At 45.3% G+C, this 18390-nt stretch overlaps 1 protein-coding gene across 6 annotated transcripts in view; it reads right to left on the minus strand.

The window, feature by feature from the left end:
* The window catches only part of ARHGAP28 (Rho GTPase activating protein 28), a 101463-nt gene that overhangs the window by 63271 nt on the left and 19802 nt on the right, over window positions 1–18390 (minus strand). The gene's annotated exons all lie outside the window — the stretch shown is intronic.

An 18390-nucleotide genomic window follows, 5' to 3' on the forward strand; every position in this document is an offset into this window, starting at 1 on the left:
AAAAGAGAAAGAAATAGGAGGAAACAATCTCTGTGATGGCCATTATACATCTGCAGGGGCGGTAAAGGGGGGGGGCGGGGAAATGGGATTTTGTTTTGCAATTCACCTTTAAGCTCAAATTGTTTTCTTGTAAATTTTTATACAGGAAACCAAAACTCTTTCTCAGTCTCATCTCATAAAATTTTGTCTTTATGTAGCCTTTTGATTTCATAAATCCTTTTGGATTTTAAAGATTACTGTCCATGGGATCAAGAATGCAGCTTGCTTGTCACTGTGATTATGGACTGGCTAGTCATGCTTTAAAGGATGAGCTGCAGGGACCTGGATGGCTCAGGAGATCAGCAATGGGCTTTCATGCTATGAATTCAGCTTGAGTTGGCAATGACTGAAATAATGTGGTGGTCTCAGTCCATACCCACCTAGACACCCATATTACAATACCATCACCACAGGCACTAACTGAGAAGCTCAAGGCTGAAGGTCATGGAGACTGACCCACTCCCCCATCCTTAGAGGATCTCTCTCACCAGTTAAGTGGTGGGAAAAAAGGACTGTAAAGCTAGCAATGCTGCTTCTTGTGCGGGACCTGTTGTGTGGATAAATGATGAAATTAAAAGGTCACTGTCAGGTCATTTTAAACAGTATTTGTTTGAAACATTAAAACATTCTCTAATAGTGTGCGTACAATAATCTAAGGTTTTATTAGTAACAAAGTAAGGTTCAAAGAATGTGGCCCATGCACTTTAACCTAATAGTGTCTCTTTAAAAATTTCCAGGGCCACAATCCTGGCAGGAGCTCACACATGGGTGCTTAGAATCTCTAGGGCAGGAATTGTCTCTTATTATGTATTTGTACAATGCCCAGCACAATATGGGGCCATGACATCTTTTGGGGCCTTTAGGCACATATAATAAATAGAAATGATAAATAATAATGGACTACTATACCACTTGGATCCCCACTGAAGCCAGTGGGTCTCTGCATGTCACAGAGGTCTGCCTGACAACGTTCTTTGCAGAATCAAGGCCTTCATTGGTCAGTCGAGGAAAAGTTGTTTTAAGGAACTGTCATTTTTCATGCCATGTGCACAAGAAGCTCTGAGCTGATTTCGTAGATTGTTCATACAGGGCAAAAAGGGTGTAATATTTCAGAAGCAGTAATGCTGAGCATTTAATAGCTTTCAATGACCAATATATCTGGTCTTGCAGTATGATTTTCCTCAAAATTAAACAAAATGAGGCACATCAGAGAAATGTAATTGATCCAAACCTTTAAAAAAACACCATCTATTTTATTGCTGCATACATATATGATCTGCTCCTGTGCTTAAAGTTAGGTATGTGCTTAAGTACACTGATGAATCTGGGCATTAAACAGTAATTAAGAGCTCCCACTTTAACAGGTAAATGTTACTGTGATATTGCTTAAAGCAGTGATTTTCAAACTGCAGGTCATGACCCAGTACTGGGTCGCAGAACGTAACGCACTGTGCTGCGGAATGGAAGGCACTGGGTCACGGCAGCTCTAGTCAGCACCACCGACCAAGCTGGTAAAAGCCCCATTGGCGGTGCTGCTTGTCTAAGGTAGGTTAGTTCCTACCTGTTCTGACACTGCACTGCACCCTGGAAGCAGCCAGCAGCAGGTCTGGCTCCTAGGCCAGGGAGTCCTGCCTCGAACACCAGCTCTGCGCTCCCATTTACCGGGAACAGGTCAATGGGAGTTGGAGGGGGCGGTACCAGCAGGCAAGAGCCGTGCAGAGCCGCTTGCACACCTCCGCTGAGGAACTGGACCTGCTGCTGGCTGCTTCTGGGGTGCAGTACAGTCCGCGATGCCAGGACAGGCAGGAAGCCTGCCTTAGCACCCCTGCTGCACCGCTGACTGGGAGTCGCCTGAGGTAAGCCCGCACCCCAATCTCCTGCCCCAGCCCTGAGCCCTCCCCCAAATCCAGAGCCCTTTGCTGCACCCCAAGTCCCTCATCCCTAACCCCACCCCAGAGTCTGCACCCCCAGACCAGAGCCCTGACCCCCTCCAGCCCTGAGCTCCCCCAAACCCAAAGCCCTCTCCTGCACCTCAAACCCTCATCCACTAACCCACCCCAGAGCCCCCCCCACACCCTGAACCCCTCATTCCTAGCCCCACTCCACAGCCCTCACCCCTGCACCCCAATCCTCTGCCATATCCAAGCCCCTCCTACACCCCAAGCCCCTCATCCCCAGCTCCATTGGGTTGCAGGCATCAACAATTTTCTTCAACTGGGTCACCAGAAAAAAAGTTTGAAAACCACTGGCTTAAAGGACTCTACTAAGCTCTCATATATAGGTTCACAGATTTCAAAGCTAGCAGGGACCATTGTGTTATATAGTCTGACCTCCTGCATAACACAGGTCATAGAACTTCTGCCAAAATAATTCCTAGAGCAGATCACATATGAAGAGCATGAAAACGAAGCTCCAGAAAGGATGTGGAAGAGTCTTAGTTTGACTAATTATTCTGCAAAAATCAAGCTGACACGATCATAAACTCATATGGCCGCTTGCACTGAAACATAATTACTGCTTCTTTTACAAAGGCTCAACATATTGATTTATTTAGGGTGACCAGATGTTCCCATTTTATAGGGGCAGTCACGACTTTTGGGTCTTTTTCTTATATAGGCTCCTATTACCGCCCACCCCAGCCCAATTTTTCACACTTGTTGTCTAGTCACCCTAGATCTATTCCAGCTCACACCGGACAGAAATCAGAGAATCTTGCATAACAGAATTTTACATTAACTCTGATACATTAACCACACATGCTCCAGATCTGGCATGCTGTCATTGAAGTGAAATAACATTATCCTGAAACTCAAAGATAAGTAAAACATCTCAAGATAAGCCGTTAGAGGAAATAAAGAGGAAGAAATGATGGCCAAAATATTAATAGGTGACTTAGCCAACCCTCTGTCACTTCAGCTCCAATTAAGGGAGGTGAATTGGAGCTGGGTAGACCACCTGGCCCTGATTGGGGAAGCTTGAACAGCTGCTGCCTCATTAGGCTGGGGCTGGATAACAGCCCCAAAGGAAGGAAGGTGTGGGGGAGCTGGAAAGAGGAAAGCTGCAATAGAGGAAAGGCAGTGAGGGGAAGCAGAGAGCGAGCGAGCTTGCCCCCACTCTCCTGCCGGTGGACTGCAAGAAGGGGACTACTTGTATGGTGGAAAGTTGGTGGGAGCACAGCCTGTAAATAAAAGCACCAGGTGCGCCTACACCTAAAGGTCTCTGTGTGACGTTCTCAGCCCAGCAGGGACAGGAGCCAGGGGGGCCTTGCGGGGATGCTGTTACAGTGACATATGTTAAAGTAACTATTGTGATAGGAAGAACATAGAAATACATCCGCTTGCTTCCCCAGCCCTTACATAGGCAAACCTCCCACAGATGCCATTGGGGTCCTGCAGGACTGAACCCTCCATTACTACGATTCCAAAGATCTAACTCATCCAGGGGCTTTGCAGAGGGAGTTTTGCAAACATCTTAACAGGAATTTGTGATCAACAGGAGACTGCTAAACTTGAATTATAGTTCCAGCTCTGACTAGGAAAGCCTATCACTGCATTATTATACAGTGTATGAAATAGGGATTTTTAAAGTATTTAACCCACAAGCCGGTTTAAACATAAAGGCAGTCATGCAAGAAGAGAAGATTTACAGAGCATGACAAAAGAGAGGAAAGATTGCAGAATATGTAGTGCCAGCACATGAAGACTAATGGAAAAGAAAATTCACATTTATTGTAGGAGTAATTTTTCTTTTGCAATGCTGCTGTGTTGTATAGAAGGGCTGCTGCCTGATCACTTAGCTAAATTTCATAATCAAGCTGAAATGGCATTCTTTATCTGGAGTAAAAAATGTTGGCTCTGAAGGTCACCTTGACAAATTAATTTGCTTGTTGGATAAACCTTCTTCAAGAGTAAATTAACTGTGAGAGTACTGAGCTTGCTTTCACTGGGCATTGAAACAGGGATGGATGGATATTGAAACAATGTAAGGAGCTGTACGAACTGGGAGATATACACAGATTAGGCAAACAAAATATCCTTTAGGTCAATCTAGCTCAGGGGTACGTAACCTATGGCACATGTGCTGAAGATGGCACGCGAGCTGATTTTTAGTGGCACTCACACTGCCCAGGTCCTGGCCACCGGTCTGGGAGGGGCTCTGCATATTAATTTAATTTTAAATGAAGCCTCTTAAACATTTTAAAAGCCTTATTTACTTTACATACAATAATTGTTTAGTTATATATTATAGACTTATAGAAAGATACCTTCTAAAAAGGTTAAAATATATTACTGGCACGCGAAACCTTAACTTACAGTGAATAAATGAAGACTTGGCACATCACTTCTGAAAGGTTGCCGACCCCGATCTAGAACTTTTAAAAACAAAATATGCATGCATCTCAATATTTAGATGAAAACATCGATGATCTCAGCAATTCAGAACTAATATTTCCCCACTTCACTATCTTCTGACAATATTCTCTCATTAGATTTCTATAATGAGAGGTTATCTTTCTTCACTTTGCTTTATGCCATGTCATGGAGAAACTGGCTATCCTAATCCATAGTATTTACAGTAAGATTCACAAAGCAAAGCCAGATGGGGAAAATTACTTCCCCTACAAGCCATACATTTCTTTAAAAACTAAACAAGTAACACTCTGGGGCCAAGTGAGAAGAAAGGCAACAGAGTGATGGAAACAAACCATAAAGTAAGGAGGAAATGAGTGAAAGCCTGATACTATCACTCACTTGGCAAGAAGATGGAAAGGCAGTATTATTTGTCAGCATTTCTGAATTCAGATGTGTTTTCACTGTGTGAAATGGGCCTGAGCTAAAAACTACACATATGGGTTCAGAGCTAGAATTCCCCAAACTCATGAATGATTTTTGGGCTGGGCTCATCTGCAGCAATAGTCTAACAGCCATAACTAATGTGTGATCCTGAAAAGGTTTGCAGGTACAATTTGGATAAGTTCCCAAAAGTTAATGAGAAAGCGCCTGGCTATATTGAAATCAATGGTAAAATGCCCATTAATGTCAATAGGACCAGGGTTTCCTTCTAGATGATTATCCAGAGCTTACCTGGATCTTCTTCCTATCCCTTCTCTGTTTCCCATCATGTTCCTTCCTTTCCCAACCCACCCAGATATTTCTCCTTTGCCTAATGCTGCTCACCAGACGGACGATCTTTGGTAGTTTTGCAAAAGGTGCATGGAGTTCAGTCAGTTCTGAAAGTCTGTATGTTAGGCTCTGGTTATCTGGACACTGGTCAAACATTGTGTGCTCTAATTGGAACTACCCCAGTGGACTGACCAGTGCCCACCTCTGTTCCCTGGAACCCACTCACAAGATGTGATGACAGCTGCTGGACCAAAACTGGGTCTCAGACTTTGTGAAAATCCACAAAGGATTTCAGCAAAGTCTGGAAGACTGTCAGGGTTTGAGCAGGGAAAGGGGAACTTTGTCTCAGTCCAAACAAACCCAGGGGTGAAATACTGGCCTCACTGACAGCAATGGCAAAACGTCAGTTGTCTTTAATGGGGCCAGGATTTGACAAGGCTGCCATTTGTTTCAAGAATTGGGCTAAGTTTTTGGCTAGTTTCATATGATTTATCAAAGAATTTGCCCCTTTATATGGGTGAATATTTAATTTGAACTAAGGGTAGGTCCATACTTACCCGCCGGGTCGACGCAGAGAGTTCGACTTCTCGGAGTTCAAACTATCGCATCTAATCTAGACGCGATAGTTCGAACTCTGGACGCGCTCCCGTCGACTCCGGAACTCCACCACTGCGAACGGCGGTGGCGGAGTCGACGGGGGAGCCGCGGACTTTGATCCCACGGCGTCAGGACGGGTAAGTCAGTCGAACTAAGGTAGTTCGACTTCAGCTACACTATTCACATAGCTGAAGTCGCATACCTTAGTTTGACCCCCACCCCCCCAGTGTAGACCAGGCCTAAGTAATGTATCATTTTTTCCATTAGATGTTAACTTAATCAGCTAAGTTACTGCAATATACCCAAGGGATTTTTTTTCCAATACATCATGAAATGTGCTTTGCTAAAGTGACTTCTCAAAGTCATTGGCTAAAGTCAGGAAATTTTGATGGAGGAGGGAAGAAAGTTTAATATTTTGGTATACGCTTCAGAGATAGTTTTTAAGGTGAAAACTAGTATATATAATAGTTTCTGAAAATGTTCATTATTTTTAATATTTAATCTTCGGGACTCATTTTATATTTCCTTTAGAAAAAGATATAAGGCAAATGGCTGCCATATGAAGTGTACTTAAAATTTTATTTATTACTTGACATAGGCCAAACAGTAGACATGCACTTGGAAGCCTTGCAAATGTTTTTTTTTTTTTTTTAATTTTACAAAACAGAGCTCAGCAGCAAATTTGAAAACTACCTGAGGGAAAAATCTGTAGCCATTGCCCCACAACAAAACATCACAAGTAATGAAAGGACATTTAACAAGATAAAAAATGAAAGGTGGAAACACACACACACACACACACACACACACACAGCCATACAACAGTGCTGTCAGTTAAGTCAACAGAGTTACACTAGTTGAGGATCTAGCTCATAAGGCCTAATTCTCCACTCTCTTGCACCTTATTTATTCTTTGACTTCTTAGAGGCCAGAGCCCCATTGTGCTAGGCACAGCACAGACTTTTTGCAGTCAATTACAGTTGCCAAGTGAATGCAATAATGTTAACAGGTCAGAATGGCAATATTTTACACCCACTTTGCCCAGGTGTAAACGACTACACAAGATGTAAGTCAATGGAGAAATGGGCCCATTGAATGCACTTGGTTATCTGTAACATTTAAAACATAGTCCTGAATGGGATTTCTGCATGCTTACAAGATCAAGCCCATCATTAAGATTTATAAACCGTTATGAAACCAAGAGAATCACCCTTACAATTTTTTGTTTATTTACAATATGTGAAATCCACAATTTCAGGTCTAACAGTAACTGTATCTTTCAGATTTTCAATATCAGTTCCTGACATTCACTTTAAATCAAACTGTGATGCCTGGGAAAACCAATCAAAGGGTAATGTTATTGCTCTTATATATTCCTTATGCCGGATACACAATTATCTGAAACTGCAGCGGTTCCCCTGGCAACGTTCCTTCTGATATCAAACCACTCCTGAATACTGGCATGTGTTTGTGCAACAATTTTCAACAATGCAATCACTGAATATAATAAAATGGTGGGTTCACAACCACTGCTTTTGTAAGAAAAGGCTGCTGAGCAAAACTTTTAGAAAGTGCAGTGAAAATAGTGGATCAAAGGGAGGCAAAATGCATGAGATGTGATAAGATATCAAATTTCAGATGGGACTGGGGGGTGCTGGAAGCACTTCCATAATTGCAGTGACAGCCTCATTAACCAATCAGTATAATTGCAGGCAACATTCTCCAGACTCTATAATGTACTAATGTTTCATATAGTCTGCTTTTTGGTTTTGTGTAGATAAAATTGGTGAGACTGTGTGAGCTGGTATCCATTTGGCTGCCATAACTCAGGATAATAACCAGCTTTTGTTTATAGCAGATGTGAAAACATCCATATTAGAATCAATGGTAGGTGCCAACCCTGGCAAGATCACATATTAATGTAAGCGGGGGAATGGTCCCGCTATTGTGGGGAACTTTCCTGGCTTCTGCACTACCCCGGTTAAGTGGGCTAGCAAAAGGATCTGAGTTCTCGCTCCCTCTTCCTTTACCCAGAGGCCTCCCTGCCCTTGAGGACTCCCCTTCCACTCTCCTGTCTGGCAGAGTCCTCATAACCCCGACAAGGCTGGACCCAGGATTCCTGGAGGGCTCGACCCCCAACCGTGCTGTGGTCACCCAGGACAGGGGCTAGGGTATCCCCACACCAGGGTACTCTCTCTGCACTGGACACCTTGACCCACTGAGTATTCCATACAATTTAAAGCAAATACAAGTTGTTTACTTAACAATTAATTAAAAAAAGAATAAGGAATAATGGGAAAGGTTAAAGGAAAACACATCACCCTGCTCTGTGGCAGGGAACATTGCAAACAGTGTCTCTGGACATCAGGGCACTTCACAGTCTGTTCCTTGTAAGTCCCAGGTCTCCTTCTCAGGCCCTGGCTGTGCTGCAGGGATGCTGCGGGTTGGACACTTGCAATGGTGATGGCCACACATCTCTGGGCTTTGGGTGGTGACACCCTTCTTCCCAGCATCAGCCCCCTGTCGGGTTAAGATCCCCCTCCCAGTCTGGCCTGCAAGGACCCTTGGCTGGGGGTGTCTTTCTGCACTGGGCCCTTTGCCCAAGGTCCCCACTTGGCTGGCCCCAGGTGCTCACCACACCTGGCTCTGTGGCTGCAGCTCTGCTCCCGGCATAGGATCTGCTCTCTCTGGGCTGTGTCTCTGGCTCTGTGTCTCTGTTCCCAACTCTGACCTGTTTCCTGGTCTGCTTTCCTGGCCCCTCTGGGTCTGGCACAGCTCTGTTCCCCAGCTCAGCTTGGGCCCCTGTTTTCTCCTTAACGCGGTCCCACTCTGTCTGACCCAGGCAATTCCAGCTCACGCAGAGGACGGGGACCTCCCTGGCCTCCTGACTCCCTGATTAGCCTTCCTGCCCTGTCAATCAGGCTCAGAGGCTGAGGCTAACCTGGAGCATTGGCCTCCCCCCGTTCTTTTAGTGCTGGGAGCTAGCCAACCAAAACACTCCCACTGAATGTAAGGGGGCAACAGTCCCCTTACATTAAGTATAATATACACAAATATTCCCTTCAGAATCTAAATGTAGTGAAACCAGGACTAAATGTAAAACTCATCCTTTGATTTGGCTTTCCTACAGCAAGGTACACACACAGCAGTACCACCAAAAATAATCACTCTTCCTCTCTCTTAGGCCTGGTCTACACTAGGAGTTTATGTCAAATTTAGCAGCATTAATTCGACTTAACCGTGCACCCATCCACACCAGGAAGCTAATTAGTTCGACCTAGAGGGCTCTTTAGTTCGAATTCTGTACTCCTCCCCGATGAGGGGAGTAGCGCTAAATTCGACATGGCTATGTCAAATTAGGCTATGTGTGGACGGAAATCGACCTTAGTAGCTCCGGGAGCTATCCCACAGTGCACCACTCTGTTGACGCTCTGGACAGCAGTCTGAGCTTGGATGTTCTGACCAGCCACACAGGAAATGCCCAGGGAAAATTTGACACACTCCGGTGCCTTGTGGATGTTCTGCAGGACCGCAGGCAGGAGGACAGAGCCCCCCTGCACTGTATCTGCAACCGCCCTCCCCCGCCACAAAGTCCCAAACCCCCCTCCCCCAAAGTAACAAGAAGGAGGGGCGACAGGGGCCTTGAAAACTGTCACTGCACCCCTGCAGAGTGCACAAATACAAGAAGGCTCTCATTCCCTAAATGTTGAGAAGTCCTTCCCTTCCTGGCTCACCGAAGCCCCAATCCCAGTTTCATCCCCTAACTGTGTAGTTGATTATTAAAAGTAGTTTGCTGTTAATTACTATTTCTGTCAAGTTTTTCTACAGAAGACTGTCTGTGAAGGGGGTTGTTAATTGCATAGGACAGTCACCTTTACCAGGGTACAGACACGGGGGCAGGATCAGCAGCAGGTCACACACACAGTGCAGTCAGTAGGCACCCCGGTCGGTCTGGGAGGTGTTTTCCATGTTCTGTGTGGGTGGGGGGTACGTGACTTTGTAGCATGGAAGGGCGGTTACAGAACTTATGCAGCGGTCCTTGTCCCGGACCACAGAGCCACGCAGCAGGGGAATCTGTAACCGTCCTCCCCCGCCACAAGGTCACGTAGCCCCCGCACACAGAGTCCCGAAAAGGAGGGATGGCAGGCTCCGTTGAAACAACCAGTCCGGCACTGCGGACCGCTCTAGGAGCAGGAGCCTGTCATTCCTCGAGTGTAGAAGCAGTGTTAACTTCACTGCACACCCTACCCACCACAGTCTGCATCCCTGTTTCAACCTTTTAACGCAAATTCATTAATAAAGAAAATGTTGTTAATTAACAATGTTCCATTAACTTTATTTTTAAACGTGTGTTGGAAGGGGGGAAACTTGGTGAACAGGGTATGTAACCGCAGAAGAAAGTCAACAGTAACTGAAGCAGGGGCAGGTTCAGCTTCTCTGTAAAGAAACTGAACAGTCACAGGTTACCCCGCTCCCTGAGGAACCTAGCTTTCAAAGCCTCCCGGATGCACAGCGCTTCCCGCTGGGCTCTTCTAATTGCACGGCTGTCTGGCTGAGCGTAATCAGCAGCCAGGCGATTTGCCTCAACCTCTCATCCCACCATAAAGGTCTCCCCCTTGCTCTCACAGAGATTGTGGAGCACACAGCAAGCTGCAATAACAATGGGGATATTGGTTTCACTGAGATCCAAGCGAGTCAGTAAGCTCCTCCATCTCCCCTTGAGACGTCCGAAAGCACGTTGAATGATGACAGTTACCCAAGACCACCCTTGACACATTTTTTCCCCCAGCATGCATTGTGGGGAAATCCCGGAATTCAAATGGGCAGTGGGGACTGCGGGAACTGTGGGATAGCTTCCCACAGTGCACCGCTTCCAATGTTGACACTTGCCCCGTTAGTGTGGACTCACAAAGTCGAATTAGTGTCCTTAGTGTGGACACACAAATTTGACTTTGTAAGGTCGATTCCACAAATTCAAATTAAGTTAAATCGAACTAATCTGGTAGTGTAGACATACCCTTAGAAAGGAAGAAAGAGAGAAATATACTCCTGTTGTTTCTAGTTTTTAGAACACTTGGGACATTTTCAAGCACTACATTGATAGTAGGTATACGTAGAGAGAAAACCATATACTCAGGTTCAGCTGAGAAGCAATTGACACTAGGTTATGAGGTCCAGTTCACCCTTAGGGGTCCTGTAACTTGTGCCATCAGTAATGATTCATCCCTTGGGGGTTGTTTCACTGTCACAGAATCATTTATAACAAACAGGCTCTGGCGATGCAGGCGTGCTTTCTGACCCTACTCCTCCAGCACCCAGAATACCCCACTATGCCACAGGAGGAAATTAGAAGGTAGTAGGGGCTGGGCTACACTGGCTTTCTGACACTCAGGCCTATCACACACAAAGAAATCCCCAGCTGACTATTTAAGCTGGTTTTTCATTGCCAGGGCAGCTGGCTGATTGCCTCTGCACCAGCCACGCCCAATCTATCAGAACTACCAGGCAACTGGGAGTATCACCAACAAGGTTGTGACATTGAACAGACTGGAATGGCTGATTTCATTGGGAGCCAATACACCCACCTTAGGGTCTAACCAGGTAACCTTAACTTGTGGATTGGCTGGACCCTTAGGACTTATAGGGAATTATCTCAGATGACTCATTAGGTTCAGTGATGGCTCATCAGGCTCTGAACACTCATCGCATTCATCCCCTTTGCACTCTTAGAGCAATGCTAAGAGAATGAATTAGGGGCCAGGATCTAGCAATATTCATGCTATTGCTGTATTAAGTTTTGACTGGGAGCAGCAGGAGTTACACTCTAATAGGTATATATAACAAACAGGCCCAAACTTCTGGTCACTACTGTCACACCCAATTGGTTTGGATTTTATACTGTAGAGCAGGGGTAGGCAATCTATGGCACGTGTGCCAAAGGCAGCACGCGAGTTGATTTTCAGTGGCACTCACACTGCCCGGGTCCTGGCCACCAGTCCAGATGGCTCTGCATTTTAATGTAATTTTAAATGAAGCTTCTTAAACATTTTTAAAACCTTATTTACTTTACATACAACAATAGCAGGGCCGGCTCCAGACCCCAGCGCGCCAAGCGCGCGCTTGGGGCGGCATTTTGCCGGCAGGGCGGCAGCCGGCTCCGGCGGACCTTCCGCAGTCATGCCTGCGGGAGGTCCACCAGAGCCGCGGCTTCGGGGGGACCTCCCGCAGGCATGACTGCGGAGGGTTCGCTGGTCCCGCGGTTCAGGTGGACCTCTCGCAGACGTGCCTGCAGAAGCTCCACCAGAGCCGCGGGACCAGCGGACCCTCCGCAGGCACGTCTGCCAGAGGTCCCCCGGAGCCGCAGGACCGGCACCGCCAGAGCGCACCCCGCGGCGCGCCGCCCTGCTTGGGGCGGCGGGATTCTTAGAGCCGCCCCTGAACAATAGTTTAGTTATATATTATAGACTTATAGAAAGAGACCTTCTAAAAACATTAAAATGTATTACTGGCACACAAAAGTTTAAATTAGAGTGAGTAAATGAAAACTCGGCACACCACTTCTGAAAGGTTGCTGACCCCTGCTGTAGAGATCAGGCTGCTAATAAAAGCAAATAGACACATTCATTTTCAAACACACATTTATACACTAAAAAGTCAAAGAAACAACATGTGTAAGTACTTCTAAGGTGGACTGTCAAAGTGGAAGTTCCCTTAATTCCAGATCCCTAAGACTATGTGCATCATTTACTAATGAAAGAATGATGAAATACTGAAATGTGTCAATCTGGAATGAGAAGGGCAAAGGTGAGCACAATGCACAACTCTGAGCTCACTACTGGCACAGGAGGAGAAAGAAATCAGTCTTGCTCCAAATATTGAAACCATCAAAACACTTCTGTGAGGCAGTACAACAGCTAATGTCTGCAGCCCTCACATCTGAGGATGTGAAATTGTGAAACTAAGTAGGGGACACCAAGGTAGAAGACTTGCAAGGAAATCTTTGCATGCTGCAGGAAGGTGCTGGTGACTCAGTAGGTAGCACTCTTCCCTCAGAGCTAGTACTGAACCAATATGCCAGCATGATGGACGGGCAGGTCCTATAATGTTGGAGGTCCCCTTTTACAGATGGTACATTCAATTAGGGGCCCAGGTCTTTACGATTTTATTAAGATATCATGGTAATGTTTGCAGGAACATCTTCTATTGGTAGAGATACAAGCTTTTGAGCTTACAAAGAGCTCTTCTTCATCTTCTGTCTCTAGTATCCTGGGACCAACACAGCTACAACAATACTGCACTGTTATTCCTGGTGTTTTGGCCAATTTTCAGTGTAAGTAGTTGCCTACTGCCTATTTAAATTGCCCCTGTTGTTTCAATCAACTGTTATATACTACTTCCTTGCTCTACATATTTCTTGCTGTGTGCTGCTAACCTATTATTATTTATTGTATTCTGATAGCACCTAGAATTCTCAATCAGAGATCAGAGCCCCATTTGTGCTATGCAGAGTATACATACATGTATCAAAAAGATGGTCCCTGCCTCAAAGAATTTGCAGTCTAAGTAAACAGTCATCTTTCACTCCAGGCAGACCTGCATTTCAGAGATGGATGAAATGATTCCTTTCCAAACTGCACAAATCTCCAAGTCAGAAAGAAATTGCAACTAATCAAATATTACAAACTTCTGCAAATGATCTAAAGTGCCTTTGCCATATGCAATAATGTAGCTCTTTTTAAAAATTTGGTATCTTGGGCCCTTCTACGTATGTAAGAAGTGTCGTGTCCCAGTTAGGAATTTCCAATAACACAAAGCTCTCGTTTCGACTGCTTGTGGGTCCTGAGCTATCGGATCTTAAACTTGTCACTGGTCCAGGACAATATACTGTCTTTCCTGGGCTTCAGACCAATGTAATTTTATAAGCAGGGAGGTAGAGGATGAAGAAGGAAAGATTTTTTCTTCTGTCTGTTGTTTAAAAAACAACTGCTGTTTGAGGATGGTCAGCGATTTGGATTGTTAGAATAAATCTTGGTGAGAATGAACTAGCAGGCAGAGTGCAGGTAAGGTAAGGTAAGGTAAGGTAAGGTACACTGCTCTACAGCCAAAATGCTTCTGAAATAAATGTAGTCAAACTTTACTAATTCTGTGTCACTGAGAACAAAAATGATGCTTAAAATTGTTGATTGGCTCTAGTTTTCAAGTTATGCTATTATTTCAGTATATACGACCCTTGACTTGGGAATAGCGGAGGATAAGTGAGTTATAAAGGGAAGGGATCTCAATTTAAACCAGAAATGACTAAAATACATCTTTGACTGGATCTATGAATAAATCTATGACTGGGTTTGGACAGTACTTGCTTTTTAGGCAAAACAATGAATGATGCAATCTGAAGATAGTATTGTGTCATACATGATATGAATTGCATCATGTTATTCCTAGAAGTCATGGATGATGCAATGATAACGAAGCTTACATCACTCTGCTGAACAAATTGCCCTATATCAGCTCTAGAAATCATACAGTGTCGTGCTCTCTTATTTGTCAGTGTTTGATTTTGCAAAGGGACACATTTCTGTTTAGCCAAAGTGAGCAGAGATGCCTCGTACTTGTGTGAACAGTGCAGATAACTTCTGCTATGTTTGTGGAGAAGTGACTTTTGCATCACAAAAGTGCAGTATAACCACTATGGTTAAGAAAGCCGATCACCTTTATTTTGGCTGCAAAATTGGAGATCAGGACAAGAGGTGGGCCCCACACACATGCTGCAACACTTGTGCAACAAATCTTCGCCAGTGGTTGAACAGGAAAAGGAAATCTATGCCTTTTGCAGTGCCAATGATTTGGAGAGAGCCAACAGATCATACCAGCAATTGTTACTTCTGCATGGTGCCTCCAGTTGGGAAAGGTGTATCAAAGAAGAAAAAGTGGACTGTGCATTATCCAAACATTCCATCAGCTATATGCCCAGTACCCCACGGAGAAGGACTGCCGGTTCCTGATGCACCAGAATCATTCTCACTTGAGTCAGACGAGGAAGAGGAAGAGGATGAAACTTCTGGTCCTGAACCATCAATGTCACAGGACCCACATTTTCTCCCATCCTCCTCCTCTGAACCACACCTCATAACACAAGGTGAACTGAATGACCTTGTCAGGGATTTGGAACTACCCAAGAGTAAGGCAGAGCTGTTGGGCTCCAGACTACAGCAGTGGAATTTCCTGGCAGGTGATGTTAGGGTTTCCATGTTCTGTGACCGTCAAAAGGATCCTGTCCCATTCTTCTTCATGGAAGGTGATCTTGTAGCCTGCAACAACATTGATGGTGTGATGGCAGCCCTCAACATCGTTCACGATCCAGATGAGTGGAGACTGTTCATTGATTCATCGAAGACGAGTCTTAAAGCTGTTTTACTGCATAATGGCAATGTTTTGCCATCAATTCCAGTTGGTCATGCAGTCCATATGAAGGAAACCTATGACAACATGAAACAACTTTTGAGGTGCATAAACTATGACCAACATCAGTGGCAGCTTTATGGTGATTTGAAGGTTGTTGCTCTCTTACTTGGTCTGCAGATTGGATACACAAAGTACTGCTGTTTTCTCTGCGAATGGGATTCCCACTACATCAAGAAAGATTGGCCACTCCGACAGTCATTGGAGCCTGGGAGGAAAAGTGTTCAGCATCCACCACTTGTTGAATCAAGGAAGATTTTGTTACCACCCTTACACATCAAGCTGGGTCTGATGAAGATCTTTGTCAAGGCCATAGACAAAACACAAGCAGCTTTCAAGTACCTCCGTAAGGCACCACCTAGCTTTTGAGGAGTGACAGGGCTCAGAAGTGAAATGTGTGCTTGCAAGTTGGTAGAGTGGGTTATTCAGTCCAACCACAATAAAAAGAATCTTTACCAAGATATTTTCCCACAAATCTTTATTCTTGCGCTTTAGGAATTTTCAATTCTAACACAAGTAACAAGGATTTTTAAAAACAAAAAAACTTCAGCTTAGGTTACAGCAGGGGTTGGCAACGTTTCAGAAGTGATGTGCCAAGTCTTCATTTATTCACTCTAATTTAAGGTTTTGTGTGCCAGTAATACATTTTAAAGTTCTTATAAGGTCTCTTTCTATAAGTCTATAATATATAAGTAAACTATTATTGTATGTAAAGTAAATAAGGTTTTTAAAATGTTTAAGAGGCTTCATTTAAAATTAAATTAATATGCAGAGTCCTCTGGACAAGTGGCCAGGACCCGGGCAGTGTGAGTGCCACTGAAAATCAGCTCACATGCTGCCTTTGGCACGCGTGCCATAAGTTGCCTCCTCCTGGGCTACAGTCTCGTCCTCTAGACTTTGTGATTTATACACAGACCTATGTCAGGCAAAATGTTTTTAACCAGTGGCATTGGCAAAAGTGGTTTGACTCTGTTTGGTCCTGACCGTTAAGGGGCCAATCTGAAATACAAATAAAACACACCTTTACTCCAATATAACGCGACCCAATATAACACGAATTTGGATATAACGCAGTAAAGCAGTGCTCCGGGGGCGGGGGGTGTGGTCTGCGCACTCCGGCGGATCAAAGCAAGTTCGATATAACGCGGTTTCACTTATAACGTGGTAAGATTTTTTGGCTCCCGAGGACAGTGTTATATCGGGGTAGAGGTGTATTGAAAAATAACACAGCAATTTCTGTCAAAATCAAAGTATTACGCTGCACATTGACAAGAGCTTTTCCGCAAAATCAGAAAAAAAACCCAAGGGTTCAACCCTGCAAGGTGCTGAGCAATCTGACCCTGACCCAGTAAAGCACTTAACGCTAAGCACATGCTTTAAATGATTGGCGCCAGAATGCAGGACCAATAAAACTGCTTGATTTTAAAATGTCCCAAAACCCACTCTCCATATTTTGCTGTATGCAGCCTTTTCAAGTGCATGCACACGCGAGGTGCCAGACTGAAAGCTCTGCTAACTGAAGCCCTTTCTCAGAGATGGGATAGCCTGGGCAGCAGACAACTCCACATGCTCCCACCAGTGGGCCTCAGCAATGAGCATCCCAAAAAAGGGACTATTTCTAGTAGCAGCTGAGCTTCTGCGCTTTGACAAAGCTCTGTTTCCCATTACACTGAGTCAACCAGCTCAGCCCCCCATTCAGGTTAGGGAATACATAACTTCCAAGTAGACTGTAGCACCACTTTGCTTACTAGCAGGGCTGGCTCTAGGTTTTTTGCCGCCCCCAAGCAAAAAAAATTTTGGCTGCCCCCACCCCAGCTCTGGGCTCTCCCCGCCCACCTGCCCCCGCTGCCGTCCCAGCCCTGGGCTCTCCCTCCACACACACCCTGTGCTTCTCCAGCTCTGGGCTCCCCTCAGCCCTCCCACCAGTACCTCCCCCACACCCCATGCCACCCCAGCCCTAGGCTCCCCCCCCTCCACCTGCACCCCCTGCCGCCCCAGCCCTGGGCTCTCCCTGCCACCCCACCTGCACCCTCCTTCCGCCCCAGCCCTGGGTCACTGGTAACTTGCTCCCAGGGCGGGTCATTCAGCAGGAATTTTGGATGTGCACAGAACACAGACAGGATTGGTTCCCATATGGTTACAGAACTGCAGTAAAGTGGAACAATTTTCAGCTTGTGTGACTGGAGGATATCTGGATGCATATTAAAAGACTGTTCTTCACAAATGAGGAAAAGTTGAGGTGCCTTTATTATTCTTTTGTTCCACTCTTTGTTTCTATTGGGAATTTGTCAATGCAATATCACTGTCTTCCTTTTAAACAAATAAAAAAAAGGCAATGGCTGTTGAAAATAGCAATTCCAGTCCTAAAAACCACTGGGAAGCATTTCTTGCTCAATTTTATTCTACTTTTTCTACAGCAAATTACAGTGGATCAGTATATTTAATTTGGGAGAAATGAAGTAACAGCTGCCCAAACTGAGCTTGAGCACTCCTGAATTTTGAGGTGTTCAAATCTGGAAGGCAGGTGCTAAATTCCCTTTCCGAATATTAGCTAAATCTGGAAAGGAAAAGTCAATTTCTGCTTCCATGGCTCAGAAGTGGAAATCCTCCTGCATGCCTGGAACTGTATCTAAAGCTGCCCAGGTCCAGTAGAACCTCCCCTCTCTTACTTTTCATTTTAAATTCTAGTGGGATCCACATACCTCCCTTGCTAGGCTTCAGATAGAGAGGGGCACTGTCCATTTAGTCCACCCAATTCCTTCTTTGGGGACTGCCAGGTGAGGTCACACCAGTATCCCTAATCCAGTCTGGGGATGTCTTCTGAAGGGGATATCTGGGCTAAAGCCTTCTACTCCTTGGGCACACTTATTCCCCATTCACAGTGCCACCCCACTCTAGTAGTCACCTCTCCTTTCACAGCAAGCTACAGCATGAGGTTTCAGCTACCATACTCCCTCCCCCTCCCTTTCCTGTTGATCATGGCCAAGGGAATGCTGGGAAATGTAGTTCTTTCCCTGCTCCAGGGCTGGCTCTATAGGCAGGGAGCTAACCAAGGAACTACAGCTCCCAGAGCTCCCTGTTGGTTCTCAGCTCCCAGGCTGGATCCCTGCCTGCTGCCGCCCCTGCAAATGGGCTGCCCCAAGCACCTGCTTGCTTTGCTGGTGCCAAGAGC

Source organism: Mauremys reevesii, linkage group 2 (genome assembly GCF_016161935.1).
Source record: "Mauremys reevesii isolate NIE-2019 linkage group 2, ASM1616193v1, whole genome shotgun sequence".
In the NCBI taxonomy this organism is placed as follows: Eukaryota; Metazoa; Chordata; order Testudines; family Geoemydidae; genus Mauremys; species Mauremys reevesii.